General features: G+C 37.9%; 1 long non-coding RNA gene across 1 annotated transcript; it reads right to left on the bottom strand.

The window, feature by feature from the left end:
- Positions 1-420: 420 nt before the first annotated feature.
- LOC104112715 (uncharacterized) lies at positions 421-3,742 on the bottom strand. The gene is made up of 3 exons (XR_011410299.1): positions 3,515-3,742; positions 917-988; positions 421-807 (listed from the first exon to the last, which is right to left on the bottom strand). It is a non-coding gene; the product is annotated as an uncharacterized lncRNA (long non-coding RNA).
- Positions 3,743-20,584: the final 16,842 nt, after the last annotated feature.

Here is a 20,584-nt window from a genome sequence, read left to right as displayed (position 1 = left end):
GTAAATTTAATTAAATTATCGCTAAAAATCATCTTTAACAACAATTATAATGGCTACAATATCCTATTAAATTGTCACTAAAAGCTATAACAATAATAGTTTAGCCACCATTAATAATAGCTACTACATTCGTTCAAAAAATGATCCAAATAATAAAACATAATAATATTGATTCATAAAAACATAGCGTATTTCATTAAATCTTAACAAACAAAAGGAAGTACTAATCCAAAAGATTAATATCACAGTAACTTAAAAAATAAACTTATATTGTTTGAAGCAAATAGCTAATGTCATTATATAACTAATCCTAAAAAATGAGTAGTCTTAAAATAATTTATGCAATGCTTCATCATATGGAAACTTTCCACCCGCTAAATTATCGATCATAGACTATATGACCTGAAATTACAAAATAACTATGTCAATAGATGAAATATTATAGTCTTCAACTGGGATGTTTATCGAGCAAAAGTATTAAATTCATATATCATGGCATACATGTTTGATTTAGAGGAAAACAAATGCCTTAAAAATAGATTTTTGTAAGTTAAATAGAGCTCAGATTAGTTGGACTATCAGATTGGCTTTTACAAGTATATGATTGTAGTACAAGTGTACAACAACTATTATGCCTCAATCCCAGGCTAGTTGGAGCTTGCTTTATAAATCACTCACTATCCATTTGGACTCTTAATAGAAGCAAATTTGTATCAACATAGTGTATTCGCGATTCAAGCTTCCAGCTTCCTCTTTTTCAAGCAAGCCTTGTTCATCCTTCAGTTGCTGTAACTTGTGCAGTTCACTCTTCTCAGATGTGTCAAGTTGGAGAACCAGTATAAACAAAAGTTTACAAGATATCATTAAAAATAGAACGATATATAAAAATTTGAGGATATGAAATTAAAAAACTAACCTGATAGTGAAGGCTTAAATGCTCGACAGGAGAACTGACAGCTTTCCTTGACTTGGCACAGAGCCCGACCACCTGGAAAAAAAGAAAATTATATGAGGAAGGACCTAAAAGTCTCACAAATAAAAAAAAAGAGGAAGCTGGAAGTTTAGACATTAATAGAAGCATCTTAATTAACTGAAAGATACTTTATATTGAAAATTTGTATCAACATAGTGTAACTGCCTAAAACAATAACATGACTAGGCACATATTTTCTTGTTCTTTTCGAACTTTCAGTCGATCATAGTTATAAGCATCTTGGACTTTTCAAAATTTGCTTACAAGCTCTCCAGATATTATAATAGCTAGCACAAGGTTATGATGCAAGCATAAACCATTTATTCCTTCACATGTTTTAAACTATTAACTTGTAAACCAACAATTCCATTACTTAATAAACTACCAATCCCTTCTCATTTTGATGAACAATAAAGGAGGCTAGAATATTGTTCATGCATTTAAAATCAAGAGAAAGTGTCCATGCCTATCTATAGGTGAAAAATATTAGAGCAAACTACTATTGTCAGAAGGAACACTTCCCCGTGATGGTTTAGAAGAATGAATGATATGAAACGATTTCACAAATAAAAGATTGAGCTTTATAGTTATCTGTTTTCTATTCCATAACAAATTGAGCATAAGTAAAAAAGGAAAAGAGCATTATGTTAACATATTTAATGCAAGTGCAGCATCATGAGATTGGGGTATTTTCAACAATACTTTGTAACTGAAATAGAATCCATGGTGCTTGTGATGCTTGTTTATGGATGTTATTGGCATAAGAGACTTAATATATATAGAAAATGCTACAAAATATAATATTCTAAAAATGAAAGACCATATAAGATCTTTAAGTAACTGAATAGAGTCACATTTTATACTTATATGGTATATGCTTATGTGTCTAAAGATATATTTACATCTTGGTAAGATCACAATCCATGATGTATACATGCTGTAGCAAAATAAAACACCCAAAACTGTTTTAAAGCTGCAAGTTCATGCCATAAGAAATATTTTTCCATCAGATTTATAAACCTCATTCTTTACATAGATTCGAAATGGTACAACTACAAAGACAGGAAGCTACAAATACATAATAATAAGATGCTCATGTCAGTCGCATGTTCATTAAGGTCCAACAATCAATCCAATATAATTTTAAGAATATATGCACATAAAGTGTATCATCATGTAAGAAAAAATAAAACTAATTTTTGCCATTAAAGTACAACCATCAATCCAATAATCAGCTTGAATATGGTAGAATGTAAGTAGAGTGATTTACTCTTGACTCCATCAAGAAAAAGAAAATTTTATCTCACAACCAAACCAAAAAGAGAGAAATCTAAACCACAGTATTGTCTACTTACCTATCATAACCGTGGTACTTTCCTGTTAAATATTTATTCAAAATATTATTGATTTTAGAAAGAAAATATTTATTCTGCTATTTCTCAAGCAATTCATAGTTATTGAGAAGATCAGACGGAGGCAGGGTCCCAACCTGCTATCTTAAGGTCACATGTGATTCATGCTTACCACATAAGCTTGATGCCAGCTATCAGCTAGTATGTTACTCATTAATTGAAAAGGCTTCTAAAACAATTGAGAGATAATATTTTATTTTAACTTATCTGAACATTAAGTATTAAAAATATCAGTGTCACCATGCCATTATATAGACATGAATTACCACAACCCATATTAGCTATATCAAGTATCTACATAGCAAATATATCGTCCCGATGAAACCCAGGATGCTCATTTTATTAAATAATGAAAAGAGCGAAAATCTTTAGCATATAAATATCATGTAGATATCTTTTGGAGTGAGCAAGAAAAACATCTATCTGCTTTCCCAACTTTAGTTTCCCTTTTCCAACTTGTCAAAACTAAATAGATCTTCCAAGTCATTTTAAACACCTGAAAAGCTAAGGTCCAATCTTTCTCTTTACAAAATTATTTAAAGTGCCATAGTGAATAAGTAAATCATTAGTCTTCCACTGCTTGCCAACAACAAAAGATTAATACATTCACTTGAAAAGATCATTAGAATTGTTTGGAGAGAACAAGTAAATTACCATTCTATTTCCATATATTCTATATAATAATAGTGTAATTACTATCAAAAAATATTTAAGAATCTAATTCTATTGATAGTGCATATGATACAAAATTATGCCAAAATGATGAGTGGCAAGTAATTTACTAGTATAGTTATTGCAAAGGAAGAAAAAGTAATTCACACATCTATTCTGAAATTTTTAGTTTACATTCCAATTTATCAAGGGTTTCTAATTCATGAACCCTAGAACATGCTTAGATACCAAATTTGCAGTAGTAACCCAATCTCATCACTGCCTTCACCCCCCACACTAAGATTAGGTCATAAAATATTAATCTACAATTTTTTTCACATTTCATCAACCTTCAATTCCTCTAAACTCAATCTAGTTCCCTTCTCTATGTTTCCTCACATACTCTATCAGGATCATATCTTATCAAATTAAAAACGCAAAATAGAGATAGAGAGTGGAGAGAGACGCGCTGGATTACCTGGAGATGGTGGCCGGCAATGTTGAGATGCGATAAATGGGGGCTTGTGATGGAGAAAGAGATGAGTTGGTACTTGGTTGGCGGCGATGCAGATTTTTGCAACTACATCATCAGTTTGAGAGAGGAGAGTCGTTTTGCTTATTTTATTCTTTCCAATTTCCCTAGCTGGGTCTGTTTTCTTATTTTCAGGGAAGAAATGGGAGGGAATGACCAAATGTTATAGGCGGCAAAATGAAAAGCTTTCGAGGGAAGAATAAATTGGCTATCTACTACTATTACCTATTACGGGCCATTATATTCAATTGCCGGTAAAGATGTGTTTTTTTTCGCTAATGCTCATTTGCCTATAATAATTTGGCGTAGGAAATGAAGTACCAACAATTAATTTATTTTCTCTAAATGGTGGCCACTAAAAGTAATTTTTGTAGTAGTGTCGGTGGGAAGGCCCCTATTGCGCAACCTCAGATCTGATGGTTAGTTATATACCGAGCCTACTGTGGTCGTGCGCCTATGAGCGAGTCGAAAATAGACGAGTAGTGATTTATATACTTATACTAGTATGGCCGAGCGCCTATGAGCGAGCCTACTATTGCCTAGCAGTTATCCATACTGAGCCTTATACGGCCAGATATCTATTTTACTTACTATATTGAGAGAATTGAGTCGGTATTAGTAGGTAAGCATATCTTCAGATCATCTTTGACTCCCAATTACTTTCAATTATTATGTTATTAGTTCAGTTTCAGCTTTTAGTTATCCTATTGCCTCACATACTAGGTACATTATTTTATACTGACGTCCCTTTTGTCGGGGACGCTGCATTTCATGCCTGCAGGTTCTGATAGACAGTCGGATAGACCTTCCTAGTAGACATATCCAAACATCAGCTTGATTGGTAAGCTCCACTCCCCCGGAGTTACTAGGTCTAGACTTTGGAGTTCATTTTGTGTATACAAACTTGATGGGTCGGTCGGGATCTGTCCGGACCATGATACAATTCTCTTATCTCTAGAGTCTTGTAGATGAGTCATGTATATGTTGTACATTAGTATTGTGGCTTTGCCAGCTCTATGTACATATTCAGTTTCATATTGCTTGTTGTAGACGTTCATGGCAGCTTTGTCGGCCTGCACAGTTATATATATGAGCTTTTAGGTATGTTTACACCTTAGATGAGATAGACATTATTTTTAGATGATTGAAATTATGGCCTCGTCATCCTTGATTGACATTCAACTTGCAGGTAGGCCTCGTCTGGCTAAGTTGAGGGCTACCCCTCTAAAGTTCTGTCACGACCCAAAATTCGACTAGTCGTGATGGCACCTAACCCAACCTGCTAGGTAAGCCAATTAACCACTAACAAATTCCAATAACAATTAATGAAGCAATTAAGTAATGAAATATTTGAATCTAATACATTCCCCAAGAACTGGTAGTACAAATCATGAGCTTCTAAGAATGGAGTTTACAAAGCGGGAATGAAAAACAGAGTTTTTACAGATCTAAAGCTACCACGAACAAGAGGCAGCTACAGTCGGGATGCAGGTACATCTTCAATCCAGCTCCTATCGAACACAGCAACATCAGCAGCCAACATCTGCACGCAAAGTGCAGAAGTGTAGTATGAGTACAACTGATCCTATGTACTCAATATGTAACAAATCTAACCTTAGGTTGAAAGTAGTGATGAGCTAACACGAAGGTCGAGTCCAATACCAATATTCCACAACTCAACATAACAGCATAGTACAAGTAATAAAAGAGTATCTCAGAAATAAAAGGCTCAATTTATTCACATTTCCAGAAAAGTAGGCATTTCTTTTCAAGTATCTCAGTGAAAACCCAAAACTTTTACCGAAAAAGCCAAAATACGAGTAAGTTTGAAAACTGTAATTTTTCCCAAAACTTCTTTCAATAATAAGTAAGATGTCTCATTTTCAGATAGCATGAGTAAAGTACTTCTATATGCCTACATGTCAAGATACAGGTAAAATCATAAATGTCCCAACAACTGAGTAGTAGAAGAAAATGCACCTCTATGCATGTATCACAAGTAAGCATATCAAATGCAATGCATCTCGATGATGAGCTAATGTAATCACACTCTCAGAGTACTCAACCTCACTATCTCGCATTCTCTCTCACTATGCTCACCACACTCAATCACTCAGCACTGCACAATACCCGCTGCGGTATGCAGCCCGATCCCTGTTTATAGTCGACTGCGCTCACTGGGACTGTGCAGACTCCGGAGGGGCTCCTTCAACCCAAGCGCTATATTGTTGCGGCGTGCAGCCCGATCCAATATTGTTGCGGTGTGCAACCCGATCCAATATTGTTGCGGCGTGCAACCCGATCCAATAATATATATATATAAAAAAATATAATCAATATAATATGCTGCGGCATGCCGCCCGATCCCAAAATATCACTCTCACTCAGGCCCTCGGCCTCACTCAGTCATCAATCTCTCCAGTCTCAGTCACGGGCTCACATTGTCATGAAACTAGCTCGACAATAATGATATGATGTATCAATAAATAATATCTGAGACTGAGATATGGTATGAATGCATAAATATGACTGAGTACGAAATATCAATGAAATCAGTGAGATGACAGTAAGAAATGACCACTATGGGTCCAAACAATATTGGCATAATGCCTAAACATGATATCTTGCATGATTGACAACTCAATTACTTTATAACACGGTGAAAACACAGATATCAACAAAATAGGACCACTATACAGTGCCATAGGACAACAGCGTCCCAATTTACATGGTGCAGGCTCACACGCCCCTCACCTAGCATGTGCGTCACCTCAATACCAATCACATAACACATATTTCAAGGTTTTATACCCTCAGCACTAAGATTAGAAGAGTTACTTACCTCGAACAAGCCAATACCAATGCCGAGCAAGCCAAGCGATGCTCTAAAGATGCCATCCCATGCGTTCTGACCTCTGAACGGCTCGAAACTAACTAAAAATAACTTAAATGCATCAAACAATGCTAAAGGAACCAATCCCGATCGAAAAGATCAAATCTTGAATCAAAAGCCCAAAATCGGCCAAAAGCCCAACCCGGACCCGCACCTCAGAACCCGACAAAATTTATAAAATCTGATAACCCATTCAATTACGAGTCCAACCACACCAGTTTCAGTTAAATCCGACTCCAATTCGATGTTCAAAACTCCAAAAATTCATATTATGAAACTGTAGGCCAAAACCCCCAATTTCCTCTTTAAAACTCACAATCCAATTACCCAAAATGAAGATAGATTCATGAAATATAACCAAAATTGAGTAGAGAACACTTACCCCAATTCATTTGGTGAAAATTGCTTCAAGAATCGCCTCAATCCGAGCTTCATAGCTCCCGAAATGATAAAATGGCCGAAACCCCCGAAATGAGATTTAATATGATCTGCCTAGCTATTACACTTCACGAAACAATTCCACTCGTTCACATAGAACAAATGCTCACCAGCTAAAATTTCTCTTTCGCGAACGCAACACCACAGACGCGAACGTGATGAACAAATTCCTAGAGCTACGCGATCGCATACCACATTTCGCGATCGCGAAGAACAAATGCCTGACATCCTTAGGCCTTCCTTCCTACTACACGAAAATATCACAAGGCTCGCGAACGCACTGAACAAATGCCTCAACCTCCGGAAACGTGACTCTGGACTCGCGAACGCGATAAACAAATCCTACTCAGTCATCTAACAACCCTACGCGATCGCGTTCTATCCTCCGCGATCGCAATTAAGGAAACCAGATGTCATGACCCAAACCGATGGATCGCAACGGAAACCCGATACCTTACTCAACCAAGTACCAACATAGCATATCATTCTTATCATACTTTCATTGGAAAATGGGCCAAACGGGCCATCATGGGCTAACCATAATAAACATGGGGGAGTACTCCATATAGGATGACCCAACCTGATATAAAAACTTACACACGTGACATACGGGCCTATAAGGCCAACATGATCATTTGTAAACTCAAAACATAGGCTGACAAGGCCATACAATCTTTCATATACCTGACATCTGTCTACAAGCCTCTAAGAGTACATAAATATCATAAAGGTTGGGACTGAGTCCCGCCATACCAATCAATACATGTCCTAATTATACTGACCAAATAAGCAACTTCGGAGCAAATGGAGCGCACCAACATCTTTCGCTGAGCTGATAGCCTATTTGGAGGACTCTTGACCTGTCTATCGGGACCTGCGAGCATGAAACGCAGCGTCCCCAAGCAAAATGAATGTCAGTACACATAATGTACCGAGTATGTAAGGAATGGAAATCAGTAAATAATAGACATGAGAGAAACATGGAGTAAAAGACTCGATATGTATGTCTGCATAGCTCTGTGAATCATTTCATTTTTATAATGTCATGCATATGCGTATAAATGTCATACCATGCATAGGTATATCCGTTCATAACATTATCAAGCCTCTGAGGGCATCCCATCATATCATTTCGGCCAATATGGGCAAATCATCAACGTATACCAGCTGATCAGGTGGTGGTGCGTATATAATGCCGTAACCTTTTCCCATATCCCATATACATATAATATACGCGTATATAATGCCATCTGGTCATGGGTCAATATACATGTATAAATGTATGAAATGCATAAGAAATACGTTAATAAGATTTTCTCGAAATGTCATAAAAATAATATGCATGTCGGATAAATTTTATCAAATACGTATTTTTCTAAGACCCATGAACAGAAGATACAATAGTAATTCACGTGGGGAATCAAGAATATAGACACCCCTAATATTTCTATGAATAGAGTCATTTATGGAAGTTGTGCATTTGCTCATTTCATTCGTGTTGTATAGATCGCACCAAAAGAAAGAAGGGATAGCCTTAACATACCTGGAGTAGGGAAACATCCATGTGATATTTTACAGAAAGATTGAACCGTACTTCCCTTAAATTTGCAAAATCTCACGTTGCTGTTCCGATCATTGCAAATCACGTATGCAATCTCTCTGCAACGTAATGCTTCATATTCTAATCTGGGGGGGGTAAGAAAACATTATCTTGCATTGTTAAGGTAAATGTATTTTGGCAATTCACGTGTAGAAGTCTAAAGAAAATGTTAATCCTTGTCATGCTCTAATAGTGTAACACCTTTTCTCATCTTGTATGAGTCACTTAGTGGCTTTTCTTAACAAATTCATGGGCTGCCACGTTAAAGGTAAGATCCCTCAAACTTATCCAACTTTTGTCACATAATGTAATGATTTAAAGAGTCATTCATGTGATTTAAGGGGTGCTGCCATGTGAGTGCCCCCTCACTTATCCAATTATCCACCCCTTTTCTTAATCAATCCATTAATTCCCCCACTAGTCCAATAATTAACCAATTACCCACATAATTAAGAATTATCTCAAATTACATAAAATACTACTCACTATTAATACACTTTATACACCTTACTATCATAGCCATATGGTACCTTGTATGGTACTAGTCCTAAATATCGGGTATTATCGCTCGGCCTGTATTTTATCCCAAATCGACAACCTTTAATGAAACTCATTTTCTTCTATTTGCATACCTTCTCACCTTTATGAATTTACTCATCATGTGTTTGAAATAGCATAATGCTTATGATCTCAATAAAATCTCATCCCCGAACTTACGTCGATTAACTTACGACGAAACTTTAACACACGAAAATGCGGGATGTAGTATCTCAGTTCCGATCTTCCATCAATTTACTTATGGCGTACTTTCACGTACAAAATCATGGGGTGTAATATCATTCCCCCCTTTGGAACATTCGTCCTCGAATGTTGACTAATGTACTTATCATTCTCATAACCCATAGCTCTTGCGAATACTTTAATACACTTCTTGCCATTTAGGTAACTGTTCTGCGAATAAATCCAAAGGCCAGGGCATTCCCCCCTTTAGGCCTCCTTCCCACACCACGGCTTCCCTCCAATCTCGTAACTGTTTCTACCTTCTATCATGCAACCTGATACTGACCTTGTAAGTGCGCCTATGCGACACCTCTCTCCTTTTTCCTCCAGCTTTTAGCCAATCTCTAGGCCTTACTTTGTAAACACATACAGAGCTTGATAAAATGTGTCTCTGGGCATCTATAGGTATACTAAAGTTCTTCGCTCGGTACTCTGTTGAACTTACGAATATTTCTATATCTTAATTTCATAGATCCGTTTATCTATCCATATGACTTTACTGCATCTAGGTGGGTCATACTATACCATGACTCTTACTTCGATTTATCGTTACTGTGGCCTGCTACCGAACTCTAGGTTACTTTCGTTACTTATCCCATATGTATAAATCTAAGTCCTTTAATGCTTCCTCATTACTTGTTCATCTTAAGAATGACAGCCTATTCTCATCTCATACTTTGTGACTTCTGTCCATCCATTGTTGATTCACCTCAAAATTGATCTATAATATACCACTGATAACTTAAAACTTCTTACGTAATACCTTGACACTAGGGCTTACGTTGCATCGAGGAATATTTGAAGTGATTTTCCTGATCCACTTAGCGGCGATATTGTACTTCAATAATCGTATTTTATAGCATCCCAATGTGATTTACCCTATGTTTTTAATTTCGTACAATCCATGAAATCCTCTTCAAATCATTACTCAGTCGAAGGCCCAAACATCATCCTTTATCTATCACAATCACACCCTTATTCTACTATCAGGGCAACATTTCATCTCTTTTAAATTCTACTAGTCTTAGACTCCTTTGAGTTTTGTTCAGGCTCTGCTAAGCTTTCTATAACTTAGAGGGACCATCAGCTCTCTTGTTTTCATGGGCTTAATCCTGAGGACTTATCCATTCTCATCACCTTCTCACTCGCCCTTTCTTATCCTTACTCCTGTCTTCCTAAAACCTTGTCGCTTTACCATACTTTAGCTTGCGATCTACACATATGTATTTATATTATTCGCCACCTTCCTTCAACTTGCTTGCACCATAGATTTCCTTATGCCATTTTGGAACATCAAGCGAGACATCACATCGTCTCTAACTCTTCTTTACTCTCTTAACTAGACCTCTCGATACGTAGAAACCATAGGCTGGAAGATATGCCACTGACGCCGCCGCTATCATTCCTGGATACTGAATCCCCGTGCTTCTAGCCTTCTATCCGAAGTATGAACTATTCATAACCTTCTGCATTTGAGTATCTCGTACGTTGTTTACCTTTGCCTTAAAATCTCACATCATATCTTTTATCTCTTTCATGACCTCCCTTCCATATAGGTACACTTCACATCCACAACTTGAAGCTTTTATTATAACACTTGCACCTTTGGTGCATGCACAATCCGGTGGGAGATTCATACTGGCTTCTTATAAGACTGGTACTCTTCTAACTGGCTGTATGATTGTCAACATATATGCTGCATGGATAATACTTCGAACTCTTAAGTGCGTTCATAATGTAACTAAATCTGGATCATTTATCGAATAATTTCTTTCGTTCCTTCTCAGCTCTCTTTAAACGTGAGCTATTACTTTTCCTGGTCTTTTTGCCCCCCTTGTTGCGTGCATACTTAGCTTATCTTAGTTCCCATACCTGTCAGAATTTTGTGCAATTCATATGGTCTCGAATTTTACTTTTGACTTTACTTCCTGTTCATTAGCCACGGTAGGTGCCACTTTCTTATGGAGTACATACAATGTTGTTATGAGATTGTTGTTACAAGACCATTTCTTCTTTTGGTCACTGTGCTTAGGTTCAAGCCTTCTTCCTTATTTCCTCAGCTAGTCTTTCATTGTAGTACTTAGGGAGGACCCTCTGACTCTTGCAAATCTATAGGCTTAGTACATTGTATACTCGACGGACCTTTTGATGTCCTTCCTTGCCTATAATTATCCGTAGTTACTTACTTCCACGCCCTTGTGCTTTTAGGATTGTTCTGAACTGATATTTTGACTGTCTTCCCAGTGAGACTATTTTTTATTTCCATAACATTCATACGGAACCTTTAACTACCCTAACTCTTATCTGAATATTTCTTAAGGGTCACGATGTTGTATTTGTGAGACTGAATTCCCCATGTTGGGGTTCACTATGTACGTCTTACATAATCTCTTGATTTGTCTGTGTCCTCTTGTTTAAACATAACTAGGCTCTTCCTGAATCAATTACTAACTACTCGTTAGCCCATTCTCATATCAATATTTTGCGTAATCTTTCTTGGGTTATTTCCTTTGTCTTAACTTACGTATCGCACTGGTTCCTTATCTACCAATAACATCTCGGGTAGGAACCCTTACTTTTTCTCCTTGACGTCGTGCTTGCATAATGTTATGGAATCATAACATATCATCGTATTCTTCCTTTACCATTCCATAGTTACTAGAACCACTTAATTCTGACTTAATGCCACATCACACCATATTCCCCCCTTTAGGGAAGCACGAAGATTTTGTGCTACGATGATCTATGTATAGATGTTTTACCCTATCATCTTTGGCATCTTTTCACATCATCGATGATCCTTACTCGCCTCGCGGTAATCCTTCTGTACCAAGGATAACGAAATTCCTCACTCGCGAGGGTGACACTTAGTGTAACTGGCACATACAGTCCCTTAGGCTTAACTTTACTCGCCTTGTTTGCTTTAGGAAAGCATCTTCCTGAATGACCTTTAAAGGGTATTTTTCTGTCATCCATTCTATTATCGCCGGAACAAAATCTGAAATTCTCATGATGTCGACCATTATCGAATCATTCAGTCCCTAATTCATGTTTAGTTTATCTTGTTCATCAGTCCATGCTGATTTCTTATTACTCTGGGGTCTATCTTTTCCTTTTGGTAGTCGTGTTGGAGTCACGAACTTATTTCTTGAAATGAGGGTATTACTTTATGGCCTATACTCTTTTGTTGTCTCAAGGCCTGTCACCTATCGTCCTTTCCTTCACTTGACTATAGATTCTGTAATATTGTCATCTCTTTTTATCTACCGTTGTCATACATGTATCACATCTTACTCATAATGCTTCATTAACTCTCTTCTTATTTCCCGCTAACATCTATGTCTATTACTTTATTCTGAAAATTCGAACAAGACATTCTTTTGCTTTTAGCTCCCCTTGATCTATCCATTGGCTCTTCGAATTGCCTAACATTCTTTCTCTACTAGGGACGGGAGCCACACTAAGGTAATATTTATCCCTTCAAGGCTTCCAGTGCCTATCTTTGTAGTATTCATATCTAGCTGTACTATTTTAGAGTGCACCATCTGGGTGTCTCACAAGCAGATCTATTACCACATTTGCAATATCCTTCAGAAATGTCAACTAACGCAAATATTCCATCCACCCTTTTTGGGTCACTCTAACCCCAGCCGAACCTTGATATCCTGTAATACCTCGAAAAATTTCGAAGTACTTAAGTGTAAAGCCCGGTAAAATATGCAAAGAAAATAATGTTTCATGGTGCCGGACTAGGCTTACGTGTTTGAGGATTGTAGAAATTCTTCGCAGCGAGCTTGCGAGCCACGGCTCGGACCTTTTGGGTTGAACAATACACCGGAAAGTAAAGAAAAATTTTTGGCAAAAAAGCGCATTTCTGCGGTCCATTATGCGACCGCAGAATCACTCTGCGGACCGCATAATGGCCGCAGAGTGAGGCAGTTAATTGAACCAATTGGAAGCAATTATGCGGTCGACTATACGACCGCATAACTTTTATGCAGACCGCATAGTGACCGCATACACAGACAGTTCTTTTGACTATTTTGTAACCAATTATGCGACCGATATGCGGTCCACATATTGGTTATGCGGTCGCATACCTTGTTCCGGAGCTCCATTTTTGGGTTTTAAGAACCCGACCCTATTTTGTTAAATACACTCTTTGGGTCATTTTTGAGCTATAATCTGATATTCTAGAGTGAGAGAGAGTGCCCTAGAGTGAGAAGGTGTTCTTCAATAATTTTTCTTCAATTCTTGCTCAAGTTTTGGAAGATTAAGAAGGGAAGCTCACTAGGTCTTCATCCTAGAGGTAAGATTCTACACCCTAAACCCTAATTTCAAAATTTTCTGAAAATGGATAACTAGCAAGATAATTTTTGGGCATGAGAGTTGTTTATTTTACATGAATGTGTTATCAAAAGGTGTAGGCAGATTGTTGAGCTAAAAATGGTAAAGATTGGATTATGGGATGATGGAATTCTCCATAAAAGGACATTGGAACCTTAATGCACACTTAGTATTTGATAAAATGCTCAAATGAGCTCGAACCATGATCATCTTCCTAATTTTGATTCAATTTGTTATATTTCTACAATAGATTGAAGTTGCTAAGAATTCCGGAACATTTAGAGTGTAAGGAAGCTCAAGTGAGGCATGTTGGCTAAACTCTTCTCTTAGAATTGAATCCCACGATATTCATGTAAATTATGTAAGTCCCAAGTAATTCATTATGAGACTGGTCATTCCGAGTAAGATTGGGTTGAAAGATATATATTCAACAAGCATTCTAAATGCTTTATTCATGTTATGTTACCAATTGAAGATGTGTTAAAATACGGACTGTGCATTAATAATGTTTCGACTTTAAGTCAATTTCAAATGAAGGCTATTATGCCAAATTTTGTGAAATATCTCTATGTGCCTTAGACTCTAAATTGCTCACATGTGTACTACACACCTTGTTTTGAGTTGTATTTGTTGATGATGATGATAATGATATTTGAAATTGATAACGTAAGCATGAAATACTGAATATGGCCAACGTGCCAAGAATGACTTTATAATTATGGCCATTAGTTCCAATGAAATGAAAAGATGTGAAAGTAATATGAAATGCGATGACTGATATAAAAAGGTTGATGTCTCAAATAAGACAGCCTAGCCGGTCGAGTCGTGATCGGACACCATGCCGCACACATGGTGGTGATTGTGCTGGAAATTGTAATTGAAATTGTGATTGTGGTCGATGTCCCTAATGGATATCCTAGATGATCGAGTCGTGATCGGACTCCGTGCTAAGAGTATGGTGGTACTAGTTTTGTGAATAATGGTATTGTGAATAGCGGTATTGGTATGGTAAAAACTGGTACTGGTATTGTGGACAATGGTATATCGATACTAAAAATCTCCTAATGTGAGATATGAAAATTAATTTGAACACTGTCTTGATCCTAAATTGAGGTTTGATGTTGATTAAGGCTTTTATTGACATTATGATAATCTCGTTTGTATTATTTGTCATTCTATTAAGAGGATGTTTAGTTGTACATACTAGTGCTATTCGATGGTACTAATGTCCCTTTTGCCGGGGGCGCTGCATCTTTCAATGGATGAAGGTGGTTCCACAGCAGGAGATATTGATCAGTGATAGCGGTGCACTTTCTTTCCAGCTGACTTGGTGAGCCCCACTTCATCCCGGGGTCATGTATCTTTTGTACTTTGTGTATTCGGTTTGAGGTATAGCCGGGGCCTTGTTGCCGGCATTATCATTGTACTCTTCTTTATCTATAGAGGCTCCGTAGACATAATGTGGGTTGTGTATTGGTGCTGGGGAAAGACAAACTATGTTATGTTATGGATGTATTACTTGTCCATTTGAGACTTTAAAAATGATGAAACTATTGGAAATGAATTGGTATTGTAGACATGAACACATTTTCGTCTAATTAATGATAATATGTATTATCTCTATTCATGGATGAGTTTGGGTAGAATAAAATCTAACAGGCTTGCTCGGTCGGGTTCACTCGGTTGAGCGTCGGTCGCGCTCCTCGGTTTTGGGGCGTGACATATCCGTCCTTCTCTTATACTACTTCTGTTAGCTTCCATATGGCATAAATGAGATGGGTGTGGCCAATTGTACATACCTCTGCTACCGTTGAAGGTAACATAAAATGCTTATATCTCCCTTCATGAATGGTAAATAATGATAGTCTTTATTAACTGGGCACCTCGTACCCTTCTTCACCTTGCTTCATTTACTTGTTGAGACTTGTACTATCTTCTGAATCTATCATTGCCTTTCACCATAGGGTTGGATAGATATCCTTGCCTTAAGGCTCCTTATCAAGAGGCTTACACCTCTTAGTACACACATGATCTACTGAAGACCTTACATTTTCTCATCATAAGCATCATGAAAAATCCAGTTCCTCTCACTCAACTCTTCCATATCCGTATTCAATCTCTTACCAACTGGAGGTATCGTCATATTATGGATAAAATAGAAGCTAGGAGTTTGAATTCTTATAAATGAGCTCTACCACACGATCTAGAGTAAGAAGAAAGAGTGACAGTCCTAAATGCCCTGTAGCCTCTTGCTTATAAGTGTGGTACACGGTACACCCATAAACAAGACTCTACTAGACACGACTTGTAGACTCCCTAGGACAGAACTGCTGTGATACCACTTTTGTCACGACCCAAACCGATGGGTCGCGACGGGCACCCGGTATTTTACTCAACCGAGTACCAACATAGCATATCATTCTTATCGTACTTTCATTGGCAAATGGGCCAAACAGGCCATCATGGGCTAACTAGAATGAACATGGGGGAGTACTCCATATAGGACGACCCAACCTGATATAAAAACTTACACATGTGACATACGAGCCTATAAGGCCAACATGATCATTTGTAAACTCAAAACATAGGCCGACAAGGCCATACAATCTTTCATATACCTGACATCTGTCTACAAGCCTCTAAGAGTACATAAATATCATACCAATCAATACATGTCCTAATTATACTGACCAAATAAGCAACTCCGGAGCAAATAGAGCGCACCAACATCTTTCGCTGAGCTGATAGCCTACTTGAGGACTCTCGACCTATCTATCGGGACCTGCAGGCATGAAACGTAGCGTCCCCAAGCAAAAGGGATATCAGTACAAATAATGTACCAAGTATATAAGGAATAGAAATCAGTAAATAATAGACATGAGAGAGACATGGAGTAAAAGACTCGACATGTACGTCTGCATAGCTCTGTGAATCATTTCATTTTATAATGTCATGCATATGCGTATAAATGTCTTACCATGCATAGGTATATGCATTCATAACATCATCAAGCCTCTAAGGGCATCCCATCATATCATTTCGGCCACTTTGGGCAAATCATCAACGTATACGAGCTGATCAGGTGGTGGTGCGTATATAGCGCCTTAACCTTTTCCCATATCCCATATACATATAATATACGTGTATATAACGCCATATGGTCATGGGTCAATGTACATGTATAAATGCATGAAATGCATAAGAAATACGTTAATAAGATTTTCTCGGAATGTCATAAAAATAATATGCATGTCGGATAAATTTTATCAAATACGTATTTTTCTGAGACCCATGAACAAAAAATATAATAATAATTCACGTGGAGAATCAAGAATATAGACACACCTAATATTTCTATGAATAGAGTCATTTATGGAAGTTGTGCATTTGCTCATTTTGTTCGTGTCGTATAGATAATGCCAAAAGAAAGAAGGGATATCCTTAACATACCTGGAGTAGGGAAAAATTCGCGTGATATTTTTGAGAAAGATTGCACCGTACTTCCCTTAAATTTGCAAAATCTCACGTTGCTGTTCCGATCATTGCAAATCACGCATGCAATCTCTCTGCAACGTGATGCTTCATCCTCTATTCTTGGGGGGGGGGGTAAGAATACATTATCTTGAATTGTTAAGGTGAATGTATTTTGGCAATTCAAGTGTAGAAGGCTAAAGAAAATGTTAATCCTTGTCATGCTCTAATAGTGTAACACCTTTCCTCATCTTGTACGAGTCACGTAGTGGCTTTTCTTAACAAATTCATGGGCTGCCACGTAAAAGTTAAGATCCCTCAAACTTATCCAACTTTTGTCACATAATGTAATGACTTAAAGAGTCATTCATGGTATTTAAGGGGTGCTGCCACGTGAGTGCCCCCTCACATATCCAATTATCCACCCCTTTTCTTAATCAATCCATTAATTCCTCCACTAATCCAATAATTAACCAATTACCCACATAATTAAGAATTATCTCAAATTACATAAAATACTACTCACTTTTAATACATTTTATACACCTTACTATCATAGCCATATGGTACCTTGTATGGTACTAGTCCATAAATATCGGGTATTATCACTCGGTTCGTATTTTCTCCCAAATCGACAACCTTTAATGAAACTCATTTTCTTCTATTTGCTTACCTTCTATCCTTCACGAATTTACTCATCATGTGTTTGAAATAGCATAATGCTTATGATCTCAATAAAATCTGATCCCCGAACTTACGTCGATTAACTTACGACGAAACTTTAACACACGAAAATGCGGGATGTAGTATCTCATTTCCGAGCTTCCATCAATTTACTTATGGCGTACTTTCACGTACGAGAACATGGGGTGTAACACCAGAAGCCCAAAATTCTGCAGAACCAGCAATGAAAATATGAAGGAAAATAGCCCGAAATCAATCCGCAACACGCCTGAGCCCCTCGGGATCACGTCCGAACATCCCAACAAGTCCCATAACATAATACGGACCTACTCGAGGCCTCAAAACACACATAACAACATCAAAATGATGAATCACACCTCAACTCGAAATCAATGAACTTTGAAACTTCAAATTTCTACAACCGATGTCAAAACCTATTAAATCACGTCCGTTTGACCTCAAATGTTACACACAAGTCACATTTGACATTACGGACCTGCTCCCACTTCCGAAATCGGAATTCGATCCCGATATAAAAAAGTCCACTCCCGGTCAAACTTTCCAAAATTCCAACTTTCGCCATTTCAAGCCCCAAATCAACCACTGACTTCCAAATCGAAATCCGGACGCGCTCCTAAATCCAAAATCACCCAACGGAGCTAACAGAACCATCAAAATTCCAATCCGAGGTCAAATGCTAAAAAGTCAAACTTGGTCAACTCTTTCGAATTTAAAGCTCCCTAGTTGAGAATCATTCTTCCAAATCAGTCCCGAATATCCTGAAAACCAAAACCGACGATTCACACAAGTGAAAATACATCATATAGAGCTACTCACGCCCATAAACTACCGAGCGAAGTGCGAATGCTCAAAACGACCGGTCAGGTCGTTACATCCTCCCCCACCTAAACATACGTTCGTCCTCGAACATGTCCAGAGTTGTTCTTAAAGCCATCAAACCATCATAGAACCTTACCATGCACATACCCGGGGGTGATCCCACGTTACCCTATCCCATACAGGTCTGATAACACAACATAACTAAAAGTTTTCAATTCAACCTAGCCCACCAGCCTTCGAATCCAATTTCCAACATTCGGAAACTTCTTATAAGATCAAAGTTTCGCATCTACATACTGTATAAGTCTGAATAAGCTGTACCAAAAGCCGTATCCATAACTCAAATACTCAAACTCAAATACCACATAGCTCAAATGCTCAAAGCATTGATTTCTAATCACAGTAGCTGCTCAAAACAACCCAATGCCGGTAATAAACCTCATATCAAACAAGACTCTATTCAAAAACCTTCATACACTGCCAACGATGAATGAAACATGCAGAACTCATAACCATTCATCAGATCAACAAGTCATGGTACTCCGTCTCCTTCGACAAGAACTATAGAAAATTTCTAAGTTGACTTTCGATATTATCCTTCCAACTATGCTGTAATCAGTTCCGATAGTATCCATCCTAGGTCCAATGATCTCATCTCATCCAACATGACCACTTTAGTGACATGCCACATCAATACAATCTGACGCCATAACCCGTGCACCAATAAGCAACCTTCCAAATATACTCAAATCATGGAAAACTGATTCAGACGGGAGAACTGTCCCGCAAGCTCCACAAGTACCACCACAATGCAATGCTAAGAACTTATCAAACACCGTAGAACCAAAACACACGAATCTAACACAAAGGATCAGATCTTAACATAACTATGCGGCAATGCGTGACCCTATCCAAATACTGGTCCATATGAAATACCTCAAGCCACCTTGCTAAAAATCAATAACCATGCGCAATTCGACATCAAGTACTCCAAGTGCATTACCATAACCACGGAGAAGCGAATGACACAATGCCACACAAAACCCAAAGAACATAACCAATACTCCGTCAACCAAGCAATACCCAATACTCTTCTTGCTCAAATTCCGCTATAAGGCCCCAATAGAACCGCACCATATGTGCATATAACCAACGAATCACAACTCCTCGTAGCATAGAAGAGTAACTCACAGATCATCTCAGAACACGAATAAGCTCAACAACAACCGAATGGCACATCCCTCAACAGTAGCAGTATGGAGCCAACCAATCCGGCTAGGTGTAGAATACACATCCTTATTGGACCTACCAATGGACCCCCAAATCAACTTTGGTCACCCATCAATAGATAAGTAACCCTCTGAAAGCCCACAATGACTGAATCATAACACATACTATCATCTAGCTAGCTCCGGCCATGACTTCACAGTCCATAACCATGAAACAGTCTGCTTCTGAGAACTCATAGTCTCCAAATCCATAGAACACACGAATCACCATTTCTGATTCCATCTCCATCGCCCGAATGTCTAAACATCTCTCATACACGATCATCCCACGAAGAATACTTCTAAAATTCTTCCGTGCCACCTGGCAAAATTTGAATATCAGTCGTCGATCAACCAGGAGAGTGCCGCAATACCAGGGAGGTATCCATAAATCAAAACACATTGCCCCTTCTGAAATATATACTCTCATCAAGCCATACCAAATAGTAATATCATTTACCTATTCATCTGAAACCGTCCATGCTTCCAAACAGGACTGTGATCCCGCTCATGTAAATCTCAATCCCACACAACACACCGCATATACCATGCCATCATATGAAAAATATGAGAACTTCATAGTCCACTCCGAGTCACAAGCAACTACATACTCAATTAGCCAAGAACCTTCCATTTGATTTCATCCAAAAGAAATTCACTATACGCCACATGCTCCTCACGCCAGCAGGAAATAT

The sequence above is a fragment of the Nicotiana tomentosiformis genome, chromosome 8 (assembly GCF_000390325.3).
Source record: "Nicotiana tomentosiformis chromosome 8, ASM39032v3, whole genome shotgun sequence".
Classification (NCBI taxonomy): Eukaryota; Viridiplantae; Streptophyta; class Magnoliopsida; order Solanales; family Solanaceae; genus Nicotiana; species Nicotiana tomentosiformis.
The sequence above is the reverse complement of the archived record's forward strand: the minus strand, read 5'-3'. Positions and strand labels throughout refer to the sequence as shown.